This window comes from Eumetopias jubatus, unplaced genomic scaffold, assembly GCF_037043125.1.
Source record: "Eumetopias jubatus isolate StellerSeaLion01/CBP00866 unplaced genomic scaffold, mEumJub1_p1.0 scaffold_4, whole genome shotgun sequence".
Taxonomy (NCBI): Eukaryota; Metazoa; Chordata; class Mammalia; order Carnivora; family Otariidae; genus Eumetopias; species Eumetopias jubatus.
In genome coordinates this window covers 65506880-65532510 of record NW_028274810.1, presented here as the reverse complement: position 1 = coordinate 65532510, position 25631 = coordinate 65506880, and the positions used below count along the sequence as shown (strand labels likewise).

Sequence of the window (25631 nt, the reverse complement as noted above, 5' to 3'; positions counted from 1 at the left end):
TCATCTTTTGGTAGGGATATATTTACACACAGAGATTGAGAAAGAACAAAAACAGATGGGAACAATCTTGAATCTAAGAAAGAGGGAGAGGGTGTTTTGGAACCAACAATAATTGGAACTAACATTGACTATCTTCTCTGGGCCAGTTCCTTCACATAAATCATCTCCAATTTTCAAAACAACCAGCAAGGCAGGGATTAGAAAACCCAGGTTCAGAAATATTATATAACTTGCCCAGGGTCATAAAGCTAAACATGACAGAGCTGGAATTGATAATATCAGGAACAGTCAGCCACCAAAGTCCCTGCTCATTCTACTATAGCATTCTATGATAAAATAATGTACTGTTACTTGGGAAATTTGGGTCCAGAGGATTTGGAGAATTTCTTTCCCTATTTCCCTTCCGACGGTCTTTTTGTTTCTATTGCTTTTGGTTCTGATGTTTGCACTCTAGAGCTTGAATGGGATCGAATATGGGGTATCTGTAAACGATTCCACAGCCCCTGCTATGTAACGATTTCCTTCCTTTAGAGATTTACCTGGGATTTGACAGGGGTTGGGATGAAAGAGTAGAGGTAGAGGTGGGTAAATTAGAAAAGGTGGGTGTTTTTTTCTTACCTTTAAGTTGTTTATGAATTTCAGAACAACCCGTTGGCTATTCTCTTGCTCGGCATATATATATATATATATATATATATATAATTATATATATATATATATATGTAATTTTTCCCCCTCTAATTTTGGGGCAGTTTGGGATTAAGGATTTGGTATCTGTAGGAAATTTCTAGATCCAAAAAAAGTTAAGGTCAAAGACAATTCATCTGTTTTGGGAGAGGATTTTGGGTGTGTGTATGGAAAAAATGCTAGCTCTGGGTCACTCTTCTTACATCCAGACACGCTGAAAGGCTAGAAGGGATCCTTCTCGAAATCATGAGAGATGAAAACGAGCAGCACCTCCTGCTCTCAGGTGAACGTCCGAGTGAAGGAAACGTTCATGTACCTTCTGGAGAGAAGGAAAAGGTGCAAAGGCGCTCACGGCCTGAGGAATGGGGGTGGGGCGGGCACCCGCCACGGTCCTGGGGATCGAGGGGCTTCCGCCTCCCGGGAGGCATTGTCGGGGGCGGGCCGAGGGCAGCGCTGCTAGCGCTGGGCCCCCGCCATCCCCAGGCCACGCTCCCCCGCGTTCCCTGCGGCTCGTGCCCGGGCGGCCGCCGCAGTCCCGGCGCCGTAGCCGGGCGTGGGGTCCAGGGGGCGCTGTGGCCCAGCGGCGCCGGCGGCAGGAGCGGCCACGGCGACGCTGGAGGCTTCGCGGAGGATCCCCGCCTGCAGCACCTCGGTCGTCCCGCCGCAGCCTTGCGCCCCCGGCCCGGTTCAGCGGCGCTCCTCCGGGAACCGCGTGGCTGCGGCGGCCCGTGAGCCCGATGAGGCTCGGCGGGCGCTGGGCCTCAGTAGCAGCGGCGACCACAACCCCTTCAAGAGCGGGAGGCTTCGCGGCGGCGCCTGGGGCCGCGCCGGTGCCCTCTGGAGGAGGCTGTCGACTCAGGGACGACCCCCTCGGCCATGCTGTGGCGGCGGCGGCCGCTGCTCGAGGTGAGTGTGGCGCCGCGCGGTCCCGGGCTCCTTGGCCTTCCGCCGCGGGGAAGGGCCCTGGCAGCAGCCCTCGGGCCGGGCGGACGGGGCGTCCTGCTCCTGCGGCCGCCTCCCCCACCCCGCGGCTCTGGGCCCTCAACCCTTCTCCGCGTCCCCCGGGAGGCGGGAGGCGCGTGGGGGGCGACTAGGCCCCGCGCCGCCGGGAAGCCCTCGCCCTGGCCTCGGTTCCGGCGCGGCCCGGTGTGTGGAGCTGGGGTGTTGGCGGGGGCACTGGCACCCTTCAGGTTGGCCCCGGTCCCGGGCCGAGCGCAGCCCCTCATCCCGGGCCCGGCACGTACATCCTAGAGGGAGGCAGAGGACGCCTGTTTGCAAACAGCCTAGGCTTTTCCGCGCCCCATACCGAGTCCCGCAGAGTCCCGGGGGGAGGGGCGGGAGGGCTGGTGAGAATTGGAGTGCGGAAAGTGCGGGGCCCTGAGAGCCCCCAGTACTCGCGAGTGTCATTCACCGGTCTGAGTGCGTTGAAAACAACCGTTTGCGTTTTATTTGAGCTGAAATTTCATCACCTGCCCGTGGCTCATCCCCGCCGCTTTCTATTACATTACATTTTGCCTCTAAGAGTGGTCCGGCTTGGAGAAAGCCCCATTCTGTCTTTGCGCCAAGTTTCCTACATAAATACTATATATATGTATATTTTACAGTGGTCTTTCCCCCTTCTCCCTAATAAGAGAGTGTAAATATTTTAATGCCTCAGTTCTTGGTACAAAAATGTTCTACCTAAATAGATCCACAGAACGGATGACAAGAGGATTTTAAGAAGTCGTGCTTACTATTCTAATAACAGATACCTGATGGAAGTGGGACATAGTCTAAATTTTGGAGGTTAAGTGATATGTTCTGGTATTAATGTGGAAAAAAAGGGATGATTACAGTTTGATACCTTAAGTCAGGTGTTTGGGTGTTTATGGTTTATGATAAATGTGGTTACAGATTATTCTTGTTTTCCTATTATGTATGTGAAGGTTGTAGGATTAATAAGTACTTCTAAAACTTTTATAATCATGAATAAAATAAATATGCTTACTGTAGAAAATTTGAAAAGTACAGAAAGGTACTGTGTCAACTCAATAAATATTTAATAGTGAGGGAAAAGTCACCCATAATTTTATAATTAGTACATTTTGATGGTCATTTAAAGTTTTAAATGGGCTTGCACTATTGGTGATTTAAAAATTATTGATTTATGATTACTTTATTAATCAAATTATTATGATTTAATTATTATTTCTCTTAGGTTCAGAGTTAACTGTTCCGTTTTACTGTTTAACACCCAGTTATTTGTGTAAGACTTATAAAAATGTTGTACTAAATTACATTGTGGTCATAGTTGAATTCATCGACTTAGAGTAACATGGGTAACTAAAAGACCTCTGACTTGAGAGCTCATGAGGTCTAGGGAGGTTTGGTGTAGTAAACATTTTTGAGGACCTATCCTGTTAGATGGAGTAGCCTTGGATTGTTTTTGTAAGATTTTGCTTAAATATTTATAACTGTAGAAAACTGGCTTGATAAAAAAAAATTGGGGAGATTTAAGTTTCAAAAGTCTAGTTCAGTTCTTAATGTGTCTCTGAAGTCTACCGTCATTAAAATCAGCTGAAAGTGCTTGTTAAAATTTGCAGATTCCTGGTACTTTGAATCAGAATTTCTAGTGATAATGGTGGCCCAAGGATCTTTATTTTTATCAAGCTTCCTGATTTTTACTCCTACTAAAGTTTGAGAATTACCATCTAATAAGTTAAAAGTTAACTAACTTTGTCAAGCCTAAAGACAGTATCTTTTCTAGCAAAGCTATCAATCTTAAGTGGCAATACAATCATTTCTCATAGCAACAGATAATGGTGTTTACAATCTTAGAAAGAAAATTGAATCAGCTATCCCTTGAAATACCCTTTAACATATATTGAGAGCCTTTTCTGGTAACTGTGGTATTATAGAAGGATACCTGGCCACTTATCTTGCACTTAATCTCTCCTTGGACTTTGAAGTCATTTGTCTATAAAATGTAGATAGATATTATACTTGCCTTGCAAGGCTTTTAGGGTTAATTCATCTGAACAGGTTTTGTAATTTGTAGAAGATCTTATAAAATTTTAGCTATTAAGTGTCAGGTCCTGTCTTTGGTGTTCTAGGAAACACAAAAATGACAGTGGTCTCTGCTAGCAACTAGCCAACTGTGGAAGCAGAACATGTTTAACTCTTACAAGGCAGCGTCAGACAAGAGTTGGTAATTGAGTTGAATATGCTGGATCTCTCTTTAAGGCTTCTAATGTTTAATCCAATAGCTTACCTTTTAAGAATATTAGTAATTTTTTATATGTGGTCATTCCCTTCTCTTCCAGTTCCTGATTCAGTGTTTTATTCTGTAAGGAGAAAGTTGTATATGTTGCCTGGTAAGCAATAGTTGTATATTAACTCCCTTAGAATGAATGAAGATGATCCCATTTCTACCAGTGTTCATCCCATTCAGTAAACTTTTATTTGGCACCTGTTATGTGCTGGCCACAGACAAGTTGCAAGGCACAAATCTTGTTTAAAAGATAATTGCCTGGATTTTAACTTAAATTCTTATGTTCCTAAAGGATGGGGTGTGTGTGTGTGTGTGTGTGTGTGGTTTATGGTTGTTAACTGCATGACGTGGTGCAGAGTATGGAGTCAGATGTGGGCAGGAATTTTTATTACAACTTTTAGAACAATGCGACATTTAGATCCTGAGTTGATTCGTATGTAGTAATAATTGGAGTAATAGTTCCCATCACAGAGAAGTAGAACTGGTTCCATGAGATAAAAATAATAAAAAGCAATTAGCTCAGGATCTCTTAGAAGGTGCCCAATAAATGTTCACATCCATTCCTTCTTTTGGGAGAAACAAAAACAAAAATTAAGGTTTAGAATTTCTATGTGACTTAAAACATGGTAGCTTTAATTTTTTTAGAGACTAGAATCTACTTTTAGAATTCTTAAAAATTTTTGATAGAAAACAATTTTGCTCGTGATTATACATATTTCCCATTTCATTTTTACTGAATAAATGAGCTATTCTCTATGTATAGGGTACACTAATTACATTGTTGGAGTTTTATTCATTTTCCATTACTCATTTTCAGACTTTTACATGATTTTTTATTTTACTTGGGTGTACCTGACTTGCGTTATATAGAACAACATTCTTAGTGTATAGTAATCAACAAGTAGATGCAGTTATTGAATAAAAATAGTTCATATACTTAGTTTTCAAAAACAGTATCAATTTATTAAACTTACATTATTTAAAAATTGAAGGGTTTTCAAAACAGACTTTTCCTTACAAACTATAGTAGATTAGATGTAGATTTTTATAACTGTCAGATATGGGATTCAGTCTTATACCCTGGAGGACCCTGGACAAATTTTCTATCCCCTTTATGCTTCAGTTATTCTGTAAAATGAAGCTTTAATAATTCATAGGATTATTGTGATGATTAAATGATATAATGAATAAATCAGAGCTGCAATTCAGTCCCATGAGTCCTGGTAAATCACTATTACCCTGAAAGTGGAAAATATGCTTCTTGTTTACTTCTGTTTGAAAGAACTTGAAAGATCATTATTAATACAGTTTACAACTAGGAAATAAAATCAGTATGATTAATTTTGAACTATTAGAGATTGCTAAATTAAGGAGAAACCATGGTATCAGTAGAGTTAGTATTTTAATGGTGTAGTTAGTGGAATGCTTTATGCTTTATAAATAAATGTCATTTAATTAAAACAATTCAAAAATGCTATTTATAAAATATTTCCTATTTTACAGATTAAGTGGTACTTAAAATGTTTTTCTTTTAATATAAATAGCCCATTTATAGAACTGAACTGTTGGAAAAATGAGAACAGTGTATAATGTTTTATACTTATGAAATATTTCTTGACAGCTTTTAATAAAATAAGGTAAAGATGAGGAAATCTCTGTGGACACATTGAAATCAAGAAAAAGTTACTGGGTTCATATTAGGCAAGGGAAAAGGAGAACTTAATGTGTGTTGATGGGTATCTTGAGGCATTTGGGATTTTATATTAGAGAACTATTTATAAAAATCTTAGTTTTTTTCCTATAAATTATCTTTTAGTTGAAAATCCTTACATTTGTCTAATTAAGCTTAAAAAATGCTTTTGTGGCTCTAGGCTTTGGACTATAACAGTTTCTTTAGTTGATAATTCTATAGTGATTTATCTTTTTTCTGATTGTTTATGATAATGTATCCTTAAGGATATGTGACTTAATATCTATGATGGTAGTTCTGTTGCATTTTTTAAAATACAGAAGTAGTAAATCAATGCCCTAGGTTTTCAGGATTAAATAAGCTTAAATGAAAATTTAGTATCTTTTGAGGGAAGGAGTCTTAGGAAATAAGACCTAAGGAAATGGTAAAATGAGTCTAGAATTTTTCATTAATTAGGAAAAGTTTGGGTATTTTCAGTCCTGGGTTCTCCTGGCTATTTGAAATAATATTTACTTTAGAGAAATAATATTAACTTTAAGATGTGAAGTGAAGAACACATGTATTTCAGTTAAATTTAAAATATTAGGTAAGGCTCTTTTTTTAAAATAACAGCTTTATTGAGATATAGTTCAGATACCATCCATTTAAAGTGTACAGTTCAGTGCTGTTAGGATACTCAGAATTATGCAGATATCACCACCATCAAATTTTACACATTTTCATCACTCCAAAAAGAAATCCACTTCCTGTTTCCTCCCAATCTACCTAGCCCTAGGCAACCACTGATGTGCTTTCTGCCCTATATGGATTTACCTATCGGTTCTGGACATTTCATATAAATGGAATCATAGGATATGTGACTGGTTTCTTTCTTTTAACATAATGTTTTCAGGGTTTGTCCATGTTGTATCATGTATCAGTACTTCATTTCTTTATACTGCCGAATGATATTCCATTATATGGATATACCAGATTTTATTTATCCCTTTGTCAGTTTGGGTTATTTTTTTCTTTTTGGCTGTTATGAATAATATTGCTATGAACATTTAATGTACAAATGTTTTCCTTTCTTTTGGGTACATACCTAGTGTTATATTGCCAGGGCTTTGTTCGAATCTTTTCGAGGACCAGCACCATTTTACATTCCCACCAGCAGTGTAAGAGGGTTCCAGTTTCTGCACATCCTCACCAACCCTTGTTACTATCTTTTTGATTAGAGCCATCCTAGTGGGTGTGAAGTGGTAAGTTAATGCTCTATTTGAGGATTATAACTTCCATTTAGAGTCATTAGGTAAATTGTTGAAGCTTTTACTTGCAGATAAATTGCCAGATTCTTTGATAATATGGAGTCTTTTTTACCTTGAGGATAAAAGCTGTGAACTTTCTAGTTTCCTGTTTAGTAAACAGTGAACTCGACAGAACTAGTTAACCACTTTGGGTGGTAATGGGGTTAGTGGTATGGGGATTTCCAACTGAAAGGTTGTCTTCTAAGAATATTCCTTAACAAAAGGCAATTGTAAACATTAGGATTAGTTTTCCTTTAATTGCTAAAAATTTCTAAAAAGATAGAGTCCAATGCATTGTTTACCCATTAACATTTCTAAGCAGTGAGGTCTGACAGATTTTAAGGATTGCCATTACCTCTCCATGATATGTAATTCTGTATAAATACAGTTGAGTCATTGTTCTTTATTCTTTTTCCCCCCAAGGATTTTAAGTAATCTCTACACCCAATGTGGGGCTCAGACCTAAAACCCCAAGTTTAAGAGTCACATGCTCCACGGACTGAGCCAGCCAAGTGCCCCTATTCTTTATTTTTATACATAGCATAGTCTGCTATTGTTTGTTCCCATTCAAGATATTAAAGCTTTTCTATGAGGTTTTGTAGGACACAGTTTAAAGTCAGCAATAATGACTTGCTAATGTTTCTAAAGCTTTTTTCAAACTAGTTAGGAAATACTGCAAGGAACTATTGTTTGAGCAAACAAAGTGCAAGTTTTGAACCTTCATTCTACATGCAGTGGATCACCCACAGTATTTTCCCACCTGATTAGGATCACTTTCAGGTCTTTCAACTGAGTGAGCTAAAAGGCCTCACTGGTTTGTTATACAGTCTTTTAGTTGTTTTGAATGTCATAGTTTCTATAGAAAATTACCAAAAACAATAGTTCTGGAGCCTTTTGAACTAGGATTAATGAAGAGGTATGCATTTCTGTTTGTAATATGGTTCTTTTTTAAGTTTTTTTTTTAAGATTTTATTCATTTATTTGAGAGAGAGAATGAGAGAGAGCACGAGAGGGAAGAGGGTCAGAGGGAGAAGCAGACTCCCCGCTGAGCAGGGAGCCCGATGTGGGACTCGATCCCAGGACTCCAGGATCATGACCTGAGCTGAAGGCAGTCGCCCAACCAACTGAGCCACCCAGGTGCCCAAGTTTTTTTGTTTTTTTTTTTTAAGATTTTATTTTTAAGTAATCTCTACACACAAGGTGGGGCTCAAACTCACAACCCTGAGATCAAGAGTTGCATGCTCTGTGGATTGAGACAGCCAGGTACCCCTGTAATTTGGTTCTTTTCTAACCTTTTGTGGTTAGTTTGGTAGTTTATCTGCCAGAGTTTATTAAAATGAAGAAAAAGTAAATGGTATATGTTTTTGTTATTATATCTAAGCAGAACATAGCTCTCTCAAAATTCTTATTACTAAAAGAGCAAGCAGTTTAAAAATTTTTGTGGAAACATTGTCAGGGTTTATGTAAATTTTAGTCTCCATTTTTCATTTTCAGTTGAACAAGGGAAACAACCCTTAAAAAGTAGTTGAAGCAAAACACTGCCAGTTTGAGAAAAACCTTAAAACTTAAGAATACATCGTCTAGACCTTTTTGTGATTCTGGTGATATAACTGCCTGTAGGTGTTTTTGTATTTTTATTTTATTTTATTTATTTGAGAGAGAGAGAGAGACCACGAACATGAGGGGGGTTTGGGAGGGTGGGGAGACGGAGCGGGGCAGAGGGAGAGGGAGAAGCAGACTCCCCTCTGAGCAGGGAGCCAGATACCCGCTGGATCCCAGGACCCTGGTATTATGACCTGAGCCGCCAAAGGCAGACGCTTAACCGACTGAACCACCCAGGTGCCCCAATTTTGTTTTTAATTAGTAGCTGAAGTAAACTATGTTTGAGATTATTGTGAGGTCATTCTTGGAAGGTTCTGCTCAATGTCTAAAAAAGTAGGTGCTATTGGGAGGAAGATGCTATTGCAGCTACAGCTCTGAGCGCCCCGCTCCTGCTCCTGACTCACCACTGTTCGCTTGCTTTCGCCAAGGAACAAGTCGGTCAGGAAGCTGCACTCCGCCACAGCCATGGCTTTTAAAGACATCGGGAAGGCACCCATGGAACCAGAGGTGGTGATTCATCGAATTAGGACTAACCAGCTGCAACCTAAAGTATTTGGAGAAGTTATGTGCTGACTTATCAGAGGTTCAAAGGAAAAGAATCTCAAAGTGGAAGGACCAGTTCTGATGCCCACCAAGACTCTGAGAATCACTACAAGAAAAACTTCCTTGTGGTGAGGGTGCTAAGATTTGGGATTGTTTTCAGATAGGGATCTACAAGTGACTCATTGATTTGCAGAGTCCTTGTGAGACTGTTAAACAGATTACTTTCATCAGTATTGAGCCAGGAGTCAATGTTAAGTCACTATTGCAGATACTTAAATCAACCTCTTTAATAAATTATCAGTTGTTAAATAAAAAGCAAGGTTTAGATTCTTTAATCTGGTACGGTCCTTCATGATTTGGTTCCAGCATCATCGTGCCTCACTTTCTGTTTCTGCATGCCCCACTATCCAGTCCTTTAAACATTCCAGGTTTGGGGTGCCTAGGTGGCTCAGTCCGTTAAGCGCCAGACTCTTGTTCTCAGCTCAGGTCCTCATCCCAGGGTTATGAGTTCAAACCCTGCATTGGGCTCCATGCTGGGCATAGAGGGGCCCCCCCCAAAGATTCCAGGTTTATGGAGTTTTCCTTGATTTCTTTTACCTTCTGTTACTTATTTGTATAATATAAAAATTTTGACCACTGTGTGCTATCTTTCTGGTAGGTGTTTCACATATGTTATTTCTAATTCTTAAAATGACCCTGTAATATTCATAGTGTCATGCACGTTTTATAACTAAGGGAACTGTGGCATGGAGATTTTTATTGACTTTCCTAAGCCCACATCCATGATTCAAACCGTATGTCTCTGACTACAAAGTCTACACTCTTTTTCGTCATGTGAACCTCTCCATGTGTTTTGTATTTGTTTTATCTTAAGATATTCCATGGGTATCTGGGTGGCTCAGTTGGTTAAGTGTCCGACTCTTGATTTCAGCTCAGGTCATGATCTTAGGGTCCTGAGATCGAGGCCAGAGTTGGGCTCTGTGCTCAGCGGGGAGTCTGCGTGGGGTTCTCTCTCTCCCCCTCTGTCCCTCTCCCTCTTAAAAAAATTTTTTTTCATAGTGCTTTAGGAAGTATATTAGGAGAGCTCAACTTTAGTTGGTTGACTTCGGTGGTATTTGCCTTTAAAGTATACTACTGGCAGGATGCCTGGGTGGCTCAGTCGGTTAAGCGGCTGCCTTCGGCTCAGGTCATGATCCCAGGATCCTGGGATTGAGTCCCGCATCGGGCTCCCTGCTCAGCAGGGAGCCTGCTTCTCCCTTTGCCTGCTGCTCTCCTGCTTGTGCTCTGTCTCTCTTTCTGACAAATAAATAAATAAAATCTTTTAAAAAAATAAAATATACTACTGGCATGTAGCATTTTGTATGAGAAAAAGATGTGGGGTGCCTGGGTGGCTCAGTTGGCTTGGGTTCTTACTCTTGTTTTCTCCTCCAGTGGTGATCTTGGGGTCCTGAGATTGAGCCCTGAATGGGGTTCTTTCTCTTCCTCTCCCTCTGCCCCTCTTCTGTGCTCTCTCTCTCTCAAAAAAAAAAAAAGTGTATATGCATGTATTTTGGGAATTTCAGCTTTCATATATGTATTTTTGAAATAGATAAATGACTGCTTTGCTATTATTAGAAAAATAACTGATCTCCGGGCTTCATTTCTATGATCTGAAAATGAGTGGTGGACTAGATGTTAATGCCCCTTCCACATTTAATATTCCATTCAAATTTCCAAAGAACTAAATGAAAAGATAGATGGCATATGGACAGCTCCAGGCAGTGGTGATAGTATCATTAATGGAGAAAAAGAATAGGCGGCAATGGGCCAAGGAAAATAGGAGAATTAAAACAAGGGATTGTAATTTACATAGACATTTCCCCTGTAATAAGTAAAGAGAATATATTTCTAAATAAAAACACAGAAACTTTGGGAATTAGCCGGATGAGTAGTTTTAACTGATGCCTCTTTCCTCCCTGTTACCCCATTCTTCTGTCCTTTCTTGTGATAGTATATATGTGTTTGAGAAAAAAGCATCTAGAGCTGTGTTATATGAAAATAACCAGGTCACCAGTAGCAGACTTGAAATAAAGCTTTCGTATTGCTCATAAAGTGAGAATTCAGTAATTAAAATGTGAACCCATTATTGTAGATCTTTAGAGATTTATTGATAAAGCAAAGAAGGGCATGTTTTGCATTAAAAAAATGAAATGCATTTTAGTGACAAAACTTTTATATAGCCTTTCTACCCTTAAGGTATTAGAGATGCTTATTTTTTATTTATTTATTTTTAATATTTATTTATTTGACAGAGAGAACAAGCAGAAGGAGCAACAGAGAGAGAGGGAGAAGCAGGCTCCCCATCCAAGCAGGGAGCTCGATGCAGGGCTCGATCCCAGGACTCTGAGATCATGACCTGAGCCAAAGGCAGACACTTAACTGACTGAGCCACCCAGGTGCCCCTAGAGGTGCTTATTTTGACATATAGATAGATAGGTGATGTTTTGGCTAGTTGGAAAATTGTTAACCAGCTAGAAAATTGTCATTCTTTTCCTTATTAGCTTCTGGAGACTTTGATCAGTGAATTTTGATTTTGAAACTAAATCATCCTAGGCCAGGAGCAAGGAAGTGTTCTTTAGTCAAATAAGTTTGGGTTTTTCAATATACTGTATCCCTCAGATAGAGATTTATAAATACACTTTAGTGTTTTAAAAATTGAGGAATAGGGCACCTGGGTGGCTCAGTCGTTAAGCGTCTGCCTTCGGCTCAGGTCGTGATCCCAGGGTCCTGGGATCGAGCCCTGCATCGGGCTCCCTGCTCCGCAGGAAAGCCTGCTTTTCCCACTCCCACTCCCCTGCTTGTGTTCCCTCTCTCGCTGTGTCTCTCTCTGTCAAATAAATATATAAAATCTTTTTAAAAAATATTGAGTAAAAGTAAAGAAACTGGTTTAACTTTGTTCAGCAGTATATTACCCAGTTTATTGGCTGGGGAACCATTTTTTCCACATAATGCTTAGCAGTACATTTTTTACTGATTTAGGTGAACTTTTATCTGTTTTATAAAGCTTCTCACACTATCCATGACTATTTCAACCCTCAGGTGATAGGCCCTGATTACTTCCTGAAGCACCTCTTCTGTTGTTCGTTATTGATAATTATTAGAAAAAATTCTTCTATATTTAGGTTAAGTGCTCTTTCTCGGTAATATCTATCCTTTTGCTTCCTAAAATTATGTAAAATAAATAATTACTCTCATCTTAATATCTTGAGGTGCCTTGGCTAGCATAGTGATTAAAAGCTCAGGCTTTGGAATCAGACTGCCTGAGTTCAAATATTAGTTCTGTTTTTGCTGTGTGATCTTGGGTGAGTTAGTTAACTTCTCTGTGCCCCAGTTTTCTCATCTGTGAGATGGGACTAGCAGTAATACCTTAGTTAAATGAAATGATTCATAAAAGAGCTAATTATGTAATATGTTGGTTTGGTCCCTTGGGAAGCAGATACTGAGATGCAGTTAGTGCAAGAGATTTTATGGGGAGTAGATAATGCAATGGGGGAGTAGATAATGTAGTGAAAGGAAAGGGAGTCCAAGCTGAACTGACCTACAAGAGCCTCAGTCTGTGATACAGATTAAAACAACAACAAAACTCAGCCAATGCAACAGGGAGCTCCAGAGCAAAAATCACCTGTTAGAGGAGTTCTGCATTGGGAAGAAATGGCCAGGTTCTAGTATACCCACCATGTTTAGTCACTGGCTAGGAGCTGCCCCAGAAGAGTCTGGCCTCAACTGGAAAACCAAGATGAGCAGCTGAAGGCTGTTAGCTAACTGTCTCCTTGCACCTAAATGCAAATTCTTTCTTCATTTATTTTTTTTTATTTTTATAAACGCAGGGCTTGAACTCATGACCCTGAGATCAAGACCTGAGCTGAGATCAAGAGTTGGACGCTTAACCACCTGAGCTACCCAGATGCCCCTCTTCTTTTTTTTTTAATGCAAATTCTTTCTTGAAGGGATATCCAAGTAATTGCCACAGTCTGTTTCTCATGTTGCTGGATGTAGGTCTCCAAACATTTTCTGAAAGCAGTTCTTGCAGGGTTCCATGGACTTCTCTCTCTCTCTCATTTTAATATTTTATTTTTAAAGTAATCTCTATACCCATGTGGGGCTCGAACTCATAGCTCTGAGATGAAGAGTCTCATGCCCCACCAAATGAGCCAGCCAGGCGCCTTGGACTTCTCTTCTTGATGGGAAACTTGAAGAAGTGGGTTAGTGAGACAGGCTTCAGCCCCCATCTGTGTAGCTGGTCTCAGGGCTACAGTGGTTCTCATTGTCTCCTTCACTACTTCAGTCTAAATTCTCCTAGCCATTAGCTATCTTTTCTATTGGTCTGGGTGGTTTATCTAGTGATACCCACCCCTCATTTTTGAGGTATCTGAGAACCATACTCTTCTCAGGCTGGAGTGGTTGCATTTGTCCGCTCACAGTCACAATTGGGCAAGGGAGTATCACATGGTATCCAGATGGATCATCTGAGTTCCACATATACTCTTTGTTGCTCCTATTATGTAACAGCAGACCTACTTCCTTCTGAGGATGAGGGTTAATTTACTCTGCCATGATGGTGATTCCTCTTCTTGCCTCTTGGTCCAGGGACACAGAGTCCCAAATGCACTGGCTACAGCTATAACTTATAGCTCAGTATGATCCTTGACATGTCTCCTGGCAAAAGTATGCCCAGGATTGTACATATGGAAAGCACAAAGTCCTCCAGTGGATCATTGGGAATGATGGTAAGTGGAGGCCATTTCTGCTTCTACCTCTTGGTTCGCAGACCTGTGTGTTCGTCCTACTGGGAGCATAGTTCTGAATCAGTGCATATACTGTATCCTAGAGGATAGCACACCATTCTTATCTCTGAGCTGGTATATCAGCTGTGTCTTCAGTAAGCCATTTCAACACTCTATTAAGGCTGGATGCTTTTGTATGGTGCTGTTATGTGATAAGACCACTGGAACCCATGGTTATGGGCCCACTGCCACAATTCCTTCATTGTGAAGTGGTTCCCTTGGTTGGATGCTATGTTATATGGGATTCTATGTCTGTGGATCAGGTACTCTGTAAGGCCTTTGCTAGTGGTATGGCTGGGACTCGCTGGACAGGAAAGGAAAACCCATACCTGGAATAAGTATTTATTGAATACCTGTGGTGATCCACTGCTGGCCTTTTCAAGATGGATGGAATATGATGTTGTAACTGGTTGGTCGGCTTGAGGCATAGTGCTATATTGGGGGCTCAGTGTTGGTCTTTGTTACTCGCAGATTGGATGTTCAGAGGGGGCGGTAGCCTGATTGGGCCTTGCTAAGTGGGAGTCCATGCCTCCTTCTTTGCTTCTATTTTGGTTTCTGCCACACTGGCTACTTTATTCATGTCCCCATCATGCCAGTTCTGGGGTGGCTCATGTCAACTCTCTGAGTCATTTTGTTCACTTGGTTATTCAATGTCTCATCTACATTGGATGCTTCTTGGGGGGCATTAACACGTGAAAAGAATTTTCACGCTTTATGCACTATTACACATTCCCATATGTTCATTCATTTGTCTCCACTCATGCCTTCTTATAATAATTGTATAGTTTTTTTCCTTAAAGGCCCCTGACCGGTTAGCTAGTCCATTTGCAATTGCCCATGAGTCTGTATATATTCTCATTTCTGGCCACTTTTCTTTTTACACAAAGTTCATGGCCAGATGCATCATTTGAAGCTCTATCCTTAAGAAGATCTTCCCTTTCCACTGTCAAGGTCAGCACTAAGTGTGGCTATAATGAAGCTGTTGTTTCTTTTTTCAGCTTCCATTCACATACTGAGCCATTTATAAGCCATTTATAAGCCAAGCTTTGGCTTTTATCTCTTCCTCAAGGTGGTCATATAGGATCCCCCAAACAGCTATAGATGTGAACTGAGGAATGGGTGCTGGAACAATTGTGGTAGGTGTTAGGGAACTCTTGGCTGCCTACTTATGCAGTTTACTTGGGCCCTTTCATTCTGCTTGGGTTTGATTTGTTTTTTTAAGATTTATTATTATTATTTTTTAGAGAGAGCACGAGCACACGAACAGAGGGAAGGGCAGAGGGAGAGGGAGGAAGAACCCCAAGGGGACTCCCTGCTGAGTGCGGAACCCCATGAAGGGCTGGATCTCATGACCCCAAGATCATGACCTGAGTCAAAACCAAGAGTCGGATGCTCAACCTACTGTACCACCCAGGTGCCCCACTTGGGTTTGATTTTCGATGTACCATTTCCATCTCATAACGGATTGTTTCTGAGCTCACTTGACTTTGTAACTTGGAGAGTCCTGTTGAACCCAGCTCATTATGAGCAGTTGTAGGCATGGAGTGCCCAATGGTCAAGCAATTTCTTTTCAGAGCCCAGTAGCACACCAGAAGCTTTTTTGTAATAGCATGATTGTATTGCAGATCTCCAGGTGCCTGCATTGTGATTCTCCCACTAAGGCTTGCTATAAACTCTCTACTGAATCTTTTCCCAACATTTAGATCTCCAACAGGTTAGGGACTGCTTGCACTACAACCTGGACTTGCTGTAGAGTTGTTTCCCCTACTCAAAGCTGGCAATGAGCCTTTCATATCACTCAGTACATGGGTTATAGCAATATTCCTATGTGTAGAATGTGTTGCCTCTAACATCTGAAGAAGCCTACCAGATGTTGTGGTTCCTTTTCTGTAGTGGGAGATGCAGGATACAGCAGTTTGTCTTTTGCTTTGGAGGGAATGGGTTGGCATGACTGTGACCTCCTGAATTCCTAAAACTTCACTGAAATGGCATGTCCTCAGATACTTGTAGAGTTTTTCTCCTGCCCTTTGGAGCACATCTATATCTTACCATGTACTTCAGCATGCTAGCCATCTCTTGTTCATCTTCACGATCAGCATGATTAAATGGATCACTGTGATGTTTTGAATCTAGTTCTCTTCAGACTTTATTATGATAGAATAGGAGAATTAATATAGCCCTGAAGAAAAACCATGAATGTGTACGATTGTTTATTCCGTGTGAAAGGAACCGTTTCTGATTGGTATAGAAAAGAACTCATTTGCCAGAGCAGTAGCTAAATGCCATACACCTGAGGCTATATATATTTATTGGGTGTAGCAAACATAATACATCTGGTAGGAGCAGCAGTGGTCATGGCTACTACTTGGTTGAGCTTGTGGTAGTCTCTAATCATTCTCCACGATCCAGCTGGTTCCTGCAGAGGCATTAAACAAACATGAAAGGGACCACTACCCCTGCATCTTTGAGATCCTAAGGGTGGCACTAATCTCTGCCATTCCTCTTACCTTCACCCCCTATACAGTACTGTTTTTGATTTACTATTTTGGCCAAGGGGTGGGGAAATATTTAGATATTTGCAGGTTTCACTTGGCTTTTTCCCCTATGATAGTTATTACTCCAGAGGCCAAGGACTCAGGGTAGGGATTAACCCAACTTCTAAGGATGCCAATCTTGTTGTTATATTCAGGGCCTGGGAAGATGACTGTTAGGTGGGTCTGTAGACCAGTGGACCCCACTATAAGCTAGAGTTTGCTTGGTTCCTATATTCTTTTTCCTATAAAAGGGCAATAATGATGTTCCAGGTGTCTAGATATCAACATCAACTCAGACTCTGTGACCAATGGTTCTTTAAATGTCTGGGTATTTTCCATTTCCCACTGTATAGTCACTGGAGTAGATAGCCATAGATGTCATTGGAGAAGGACTTAGGGGTAATCATTTTTATATATATTTGTATATATTTAACATATATATATGTTGCAGGGTCTTTGCTCCTGGGGAACCAGCCATCTCTTTAAGCTGGTGGGTCTGGATCTGAAAACTAGATCAGGTCTAGGAATTAGGCGAGGGATAGTAGTTTTTTTAATTGAGGCCACCACCCTTAGCCTTGTGCTTATACATTCTTGCCTTATTTTGATTGTATATATTAAGCAGCACTGTTGACTGCCTATTTTGCTCTAATGACACCGTGTTCTGTTAACTATCTCCACAGCTCCCTGTGGGTCAAGATTTATTGGCTATTTCCCATCTTGCCAGTTATGATGGTATCTGTGGTCCGCTGGCTTCTGGTTTTAAGTGCCACCACCTGGTTTCTATTGCTTCCGTGCATCATTATCTCTATTGCTATCAATGAGCCAAACTCTTGACAGCCTGTATTTTATTTTATTTTTATTTTTTTATTAATATGTAATGTATTATTTGTTTCAGGGGTACAGGTCTGTGATTCATCAGTCTTACACAATTCACAGTACTCACCATAGTACATACCCTCCCCTATGTCTATCACTCAGCCACCCCATCCCTCCCACCCCCTTCCACTCCAGCAACCCTCAGTTTGTTTCCTGAGATTAAGAGTCTCTTATGGTTTGTCTCCCTTTCTGGTTTTGTCTTGTTTCCTCTATGATCCTCTGCCTTGTTTCTCCAGTTCCACATATCAATGAGATCATATGAAAATTGTCTTTCTCTGATTGACTTATTTCGCTTAGCATAATACCCTCTAGTTCTGTCCATGTTGTTGCAAATGGCAAGATTTCATTTTTTTGATGACTGCATAATATTCCATTGTGTGTGTGTGTGTGTGTGTATGTGTGTGTGTGTATATATATATATATATATATATACACCACATCTTTTTTATCCATTCATCTGTTGATGGACATCTCAGCTCTTTCCATAGTTTGGCTGTTGTGGACATTGCTGCTGTAAACATTGGGGTCCACGTGCCCCTTCAGATCATTACATTTGTATCTTTGGGGTAAATACCCAGTAGTGCAATTGCTGGGTCGTAGGGTAGCTCTACTTTCAACTTTTTGAGGAACCTCCATACTGTTTTCCAGAGTGACAGCCTGTATTTTAGAAGAGAGTGACCACTTCTTAGTGATGCTGGTGTCCCTCTCACCAGTATATTCCTGATGGCCTTGGTGAATGGTGTGTATTATGCTCCCTTTTATGGTACATAATCCTCTGGTGGGTCTTCTGACTTCACAAAATATGTTCACTCTAGCATACCCACTTTCCTGAGCCCTTTAATCCCATGTTCTACCGTCTGCTGTGTCAATTCAGGTATTTCACCTTTTTTTTTTTTTTAAGTAGGCTCCAAGCCCAGCATGGAGCTCAGCGCTGGGCTTGAACTCATGACCCTGAGATCAATACCTGAGCTGAGACTGAGTCAGATGCTTAACCAGCTGAGCCACCTAGGCACTCCAATTCAGGCCTTTCAGTTTCATTCAGTATGGGCCATTTTTTTTTTCAGGTTTCTAGGAGTCACTGTAGCAGCAAGTTTATGCCAGACCCTGGGTTCTTGACACAGTGGGGATTTCCATATTCTGAAATGGTGTGCTCACCCCCAATCAAGCTTTGCCTTATAGGTCTAATATTCTGACCTCCTTGACTAAATTCCCTCAAAATCTAGCACTGTGAGTATTCCCCCTGATTCTGCTGGTGTATGTTGGTGAATTTTTGCAGCAGCTTTGAGCTGTTATCTCTTTTCTCCCTTATTAGGCCCAAGATATCCTTGGCAGGATTTACATTAGTTATTATCATGGCAACCAGGACTGTAGGTGGGGTGTCCCTCTTGAGGGGAGCCTTTTATTGCTTGCAGGTGAGAGGCCTCTGAAGTGTGTTCCTATACAGTGGGAAGTGCCAGTGTCATCCCTGTAGCCTCTGAGGGTTCAGAGCAGTCTGGAGAATCAGAATCATTGGGGGCAACCATTTTAGATGTCCCTCTCCCAGCTGTCATGCTTCCATGTCTTCCAAACCAGGACCCAGACCTTGACATAACAAACCTGTCCTGGTTGAGCGTTCAGTCATTTTTGAAGCATCGCAGTCTCTAACCATCCTGAGTTTGATCTTCATCTTTTGGTGCTCTCCCACTCTAAGCTGTAAGGACCTCTTTTGAGGTACCAGAGAACCCTCTGGCTTTGACACTTAGCTCCTTCCCTCCCTCCCTCCCTCCCTCCCTCCCTCCCTCCCTCCCTCCCTTCCTTCCTTTCTTCCTTCCTTCCTTCCTTCCACAGAGAGCACAAGCAGGGGGAGCAGCAGAGGGAGCAGGAGAAGCAGGCTCCCTGATGAGCAGGGAGCCTGATGCAGGGGTCGATCCCAGAACCCTGGGATCATGACCCTAGCCAAAGGCAGACACTCAACCTACTGAGCCACTCGGCACCCCTGACACTTAGTTTCTAAGTGTTTAATTAGCTGCTCTCTCTAAGGAGTTAGTGTAGCATAACAGCTAGCCACTTCTATTGTGCTTACATGCATTGTTCCCCTCACACATTTCAAACATCAGAATCATTATACCAATGACAGTGTTCCTCTTTGGGAATATTCTCCCAAGAAAGTTTAGCACTTTTCTTAAGAAAGTTTTAGCATTTGGGCCACCAGCTTGTGCAAGGGACTGTCCATATTTCACATAGTACACAGGATGAAATCCTCATTGCAGTGGGATAGGAAGTGATCTAGTTTCCAAACCCAGTTTATACCTTTTGCTTTCTCAGTCCATTTCTGTTACAGCTGTGCCAATTTGAGTTCTCCTGGAAGCAGATGTGGGACAGAGTTAGGAATACAAGAGGTATATGGGGGAGGAGGAAAACTCCTATGAAAGAAAAGGGGGAGGAAACAGAATTGGCAGGGAGGGCCTCACTGTGATTCAGATCTGACAGAGTCTCAGACCCAGTGAAGACTCTAGAGCCAAAATTCTTCATTAGAGAGTCCTGCATTTGACAGAAATGGTTGTGATGTGACCAGTTGTTGGCTGGGGCTGGCTGCCCTGGAAGAGAATGGTCTCAGCTTCTAGGGATCTTGAAGAGACTGCAGCTGTAGGCTGTCAGCTTACTGCGTGCCTAGCAGCTGAATAGCATGTTCTTTCTTGAAGGGAGATACAAGCGACATACCTCCATGACTGCCACACATAAGTGTAAAGGAATTGTTAGGTATTATTGTTATAATTATCTTCTGATTAAATTTATCTTAGTTGCTTTTATCCTTTATAAGTAAAAACGTCTAGACGTTCTTAGTTATTTTCTCTTGGGTGTTTTTGGGAAGTTTGGGTGTTATTAGTTCTTGTTATTAGTTATCGTTCTTAGTTATTTTCTCTTGGATGTTTCTAGGGGAAGAGTTCCCCTAGATATTTTTAGAGTTGTTCCCTGACATTTAGGTTTTGACATAAATGTCACCTTCTCATTGGGACTTTCTCTGGCTGTTCTGTCTAAAATTATAACCCCCAATCTTTCCTTTCCTTTTTTTATTTTTCTCTTTGGCATATATCTGGTATGTCACATATTTTACATGCTTATGTTGTTTATTATCCATTTTTACCCATTAGAATGTAAGCTCCAAGAAAGCCAGGATTTTGCCTGTGTGCTTGCTGCTTTATTCTCAGTGTTTAGCTTGTGCTGAGAGCACAACAGTTGCTCAAATATGGGTGAAATGAATATTTATATCATATAAATGAATGTTTATATAATATATCATATAAATGAATATTTATATCATATAAACACAAATTATGTAGAGATTTTTATTGTAATTTTGTTTGTTATGAGATTTGACCCAAAAGCTTGCACTTATGAAGTCTTTCATCCTAGCTCCCTGTTCTCTTGTTCTCAGTATGATCTTGGCCTTATAGTAAGCTCAAATATATATTCATTGAATGGATTTGATGGATTTGTTAATCAGGAAAGCTCAATTTTTTTTTCTGCAGAAACATATTTTTGTTTTATGATGTAACAGTTGTATACATTGAAACAGCCTAGGATTAGTTTTGATTTTTAGAGATTAAAACAAAATTCTTGGGGCGCCTGGGTGGCTCAGTCGTTAGGCGTCTGCCTTCGGCTCAGGTCATGATCCCAGGGTCCTGGGATCGAGTCCCGCATCGGGCTCCCTGCTCCGCGGGAGGCCTGCTTCTCCCTCTCCCACTCCCCCTGCTTGTGTTCCCTCTCTCGCTGTGTCTCTCTCTGTCAAATAAATAAATAAAATCTTTAAAAAAAAAATAAAACAGAATTCTTTTCCTCTTTTCTAATTCTTCCAAATCCTACCTCTCAATACTCATTTCAAAGCTTTTCCATGTCGTCTCAGATTATTCTAAGCTATAGTGATTTTTTGTTTCCTCTGAGTTTTTATAACATATTTGTACATCTGTTCCATTTTAAGATTGTGTAATTTTTTTTCTGAATTCTGACTTGTATGGTATATTGTTACCTAACTTTTCATGAGTATGTCTTCCTAGTCCTCTACTACATATCAATAAGCTTTTTGAGAAAGGAAAATTATATTTCTTAGTGGTGCCCAGTGAAGTATTTAATTCATTCATTTATTCATTTAACAACAGTTATATGACATGTTTACTCTCACAAGACTGTGCCTAAGTGCTGGAGATAGAAAGAGGAATAAGAGGGGCATCTGAATGTCTCAGTCAGTTAAGCATCTGACTCTTGATTTCAGTTCAGGTCATGATCTCAGGGTCCTGGGATTGAGCCCCTCTTCTGGCTCCACACTCAGCGTGGAGTTGGTTTGTCTCTCTCAATAAATAGATCTTAAAAAAAAAAAAGAAAGAGGAATAAGACATCCTTGTCGTCTGGGAATTAAAGGACTGTTGGGAAAGCAGATATGTGGATAAGTAAATGCACCAGATTCACTGAGGATGATAAGTTCTATCAAGAGTTTACTGAAGAGATGATGCTTGTGTTCAGTATTGATAATTAGCAGGAGTTTTCTGTGAAGATAAAGAGAGGGACGTCTTAAAGGAAAGCCTGGATGTACAAATGTGTGGAAGTATGTGGAACAACATATTGTATCTGGGGAACTGCAAATAGTGTGGCATGGTAGTTTTGTAGCTTGAAAAGGATGAGGGGCAGAAGTTGGGGTGGAAGACCTAGGCATGAGGCTAGAAGAAGAAAAGCTTCATATACTATTTAAAGGAGTTAGAATTTTTATTTTTCTTAAGTAGGGCATGAGGAACCAATGAAGAGTTTAAAATAGTAGACCAATTGGTCATATTTGAGCTTTTAGAAAATTATTTTGGTGTCAGTGTAGCAGATGGATTGGAGGAGGGCCAGAATAGAGGCAGGTATACCATTTGGGAAACTATTGAATAAATCTAAGCCAGAGATCAGAGTATGAATTAGGGTAATAGTATCTGAGATAAAGAAGAAAGAATGGTGTGAGAGGTAATTAAGAGTTAGAATTGTTGAGGGATGTCTGGGTGGCCCAGTGAGTTGAGCCTCTGACTCTTGATTTTGGTTCAGGTCATGCATGATCTCAGGGTTGTGGAATTGAGCCCTGCCTCAGGCTTCCCACTCAGCGCAAAGTCTGCTTGTCCCTCTCCCTCTGCTCCTCCCCCCCCCCCCCGCTCTCTCTCTCTCAAATAAATAAATAAAATCTTAAAAAAAAAGAATTGGTGAGATTGATTGGATGTAGTTGATGAAGAGAATGGTTCCTAGGTCTCTGGCCTTGGATTATTGAATGTATGGTGAAACCTTTACTTAGGGAATACAGGAAATATAATAGGCTTTAGGGAGAAGTAGTTAAAGTCATGAGAGTGGATGAGACCATCCAGTAAAAACATGTAGAATAAAGTCAGAAGAGGTCTGAGAACGTGACTGGATAAAAATCATATTTAAGAAATACACAGGGGGAAAGCCTACAGAAGACAAAAAGAAAAGACCAAGGAGGAAAATCAGAAAGTACCAAGTTTTGGTTTTTTTTTTCTTAAGTATTTATTTAAGTAATCTCTACACCCCACATGGGTCTCAAACTCATAACCCAGAGATCAAGAGTCACATGCTCTTCTGACTGAGCCAGCCAGGGCCCCAAAAGTATCAAGTTTTAAAGAAGAGAAGGAGAAGAGTTTTTAAAAGGCGTGGTCACCTGTGCTGTTCCAGTGGATGGACTAAGATGAGTATTTGAATTGTCCATTGGGCTTGGCAATTAGAAAGTCATTGATGAAGTTGATGAGTTTCGGTGGATTGAAAATGAGAGTTGGATCTGTAATTTTTAAAAAAATATTTTAGAGAGAGAGCACGTACATGTGAGCATGAGCAGGGAGAGAGGGAGAGGGAGAGAGAGAATCCTCAAGCAGATTCCCCTCTGAACATGGAGCCTGATAGGAGGCTTGATCCCAGGATCCTGGGATCATGACCTGAGCTGAAATCAAGAGTCAGCAGCCCAACTGACAGAGCCACCCAGGTGCCTATGGATCTGTAAATTATTTTTTTAAAAGAAGTTGGCTATGAAGAGAACACAAAAAGTAGTAACTAAAGGGGAATGTAGAGTTGAAGAAGGGTTCACGTTTGTTATTAAAAGATATCTCATACTGAAATGATATATGAAGATATTTATAGACCATGAGAGGAAGAAGTTGAGAAGACAGAGGATATAGGCACTCAGTGTATATTGGCATATAGACTGATTTCAAAATTAGTGTATTGGGAAATAAATTAATCTCCAGTTGACTGGGCTAATTATAAATGTTTGGGATGTATTTTTATTGTAGTTTATTAAAACAGCAACACTGCCTGAGATGGTGGGCAACATGGTGGGTGAGTGCAATGTCAAGACCCTCAGCTAGGTGGAAATCAAGCCCAAGACGATTGACCACTATCTGGTGAGTTCTCCATCACCTATAAGGCTGTGAAGCATGGCAGGCCTGGTATCAGGGCCACCCATTCCTCTCATTTCATTCCTCTCAAGTAGCCTGTTCAGCCAATAAATGCACAGACTTCTCTTAAAAAAAAAAAAAAGAAAAGATGGCAACCACCAACAGAACTTTCAAAGTCAATTTTAGAAGTCATTGAGTACTTAGAGATCTTCTAGATTATTAGTTCTTTCACTGGATAGGTAAGTGAATTGAGATGTAGGTTGGTACTTTTGTCTTTTAAGTTACTAACTTTATCTAAAATATTTAAATCAAGATGGTTATATACTTGAATTTCCTTATTTCCTTTTTCAGGACCGGTCTTTTGTTACACATGCTTGTTTAGATAAAATACATTCAGTTTTTAAGATACTTTTTTTTTTTAAAGATTTTATTTTTTAGAGAGAGAGAGAGACACAGTGAGAGAGGGAACACAAGCAGGGGGAGTGGGAGAGGGAGAACAGGCTTCCCGCGGGGAGCCCAATGTGGGGCTCGATCCCAGGACCCTGGAATCATGACCTGAGCTGAAGGCAGATGCTTAATGACTGAGCCACTCAGGCGCCCCTTTAAGATATTCTGATTAATGTGACTTACGTGACTCAGTAGCAACAACAGAAGACCAGTCTAGATCAGTCAACATGAGAAGCTTAAAAGTAATGACTTAGTCAGTGGACTCATTTCTTAGATTCCATGTTTACCTCAGATACTCTCTTGGTTTTTCTTCCTCTCATTTGAATTATATGTTGCATCTCTGGGGTACCTGGCTGGCTCAGAGAGCATGTGGCTCTTGAACTCTGGGTCTTGAGTTCAAGCCCCACTTTGGGCATAGAGATTACATACATACATATATATATATATTCATACACTAACTTTATTTTTTTAAAGATTTTACTTATTTATTTGGCAGAGAGAGTGAGAGCACACAAGCAGGGGAGCAGCAGAGGGAGAGGGAGAAGCAGGCTCACTGCTGGGCAAGGAGCCTGATGTGGAGCTCAATCCCAGAACCCTGGGATCATGACCTGAGCCAAAGGCAGTCGCTTAACTGCCTGAGCCACCCAGGCGCCCCACAAACTAACTAACTTTAAAAAAAAATTGCTGCATCTCTGAGCACCCATCTGTCATGGATTATATTGTATTGTTGGTCCCTCCCTGCATTGGGCTGGAAGTTTCCTATTTTCAGAGCTCTTAGCACAGCTCTTCAGCATACATGGTAGGTGATTAGTAAATATATGCTTGAGTAGATACATGCTTGGATGAATTCATAGGCTGTACAAAAAGATAGGCTTTCCCTCTGTTCATGCATAAATTCACCAGTGCCCAATAGAAGGAATTTCTTATACCAGCAGATAAACATTCTTGGTCTGGATAAGTTTCAACAGTCTTTGAATTTATAAGCTTTATTTTTAGTATTTAGGTATAGTCCCCACTCCCTTACTTTGAAGCATCACAATCATGTATTTTTTGAGTTGTTTACCCTTAGCCTCCGAATTTATTTTACTGGATGTTTTGAAGATACAATTGATGTAAAACAAGGTCTTCCTTACCATTTATGGGTTGTCTTTTATTGTAAGAAGATTGACCAGAAAATATATTTGAGTTTTTGAAAATTATGAACATACTTTCAGAATTCCTTTATTGTTAGGTGTGTTCCCTCTTCTTTTGTTATTCTTTACAATTTTGTCTTCAATACAAGCTGTCAGAGCTTTTCCTTTTACAAAAATAATTTTTAAAAGGTATTTAAAGTAGGAATGGAATGGGGCTGCAGACGGGACATCATGGTGTTTTATAAGCTCATGTAACTGTCAGGTAATTTGATACAGCTGGCTACTTTAGGTTATTTCATGATTCTATTTGTCCTTTTGGTATTTCTTTAATGACAAGTGTGGAGGTCTCCCTAGCA

General features: G+C 40.6%; 1 protein-coding gene across 1 annotated transcript in view; it reads left to right on the top strand.

The window, feature by feature from the left end:
• The first annotated feature begins 1432 nt into the window (after positions 1-1432).
• Positions 1433-25631, top strand: part of ZFYVE9 (zinc finger FYVE-type containing 9) — a 180949-nt gene continuing 156750 nt past the window's right edge. The window contains exon 1 of the mRNA XM_028106742.2: positions 1433-1593. The gene's annotated coding sequence lies outside the window, so the exon portion shown is untranslated. The remainder of the gene's footprint in view (positions 1594-25631) is intronic.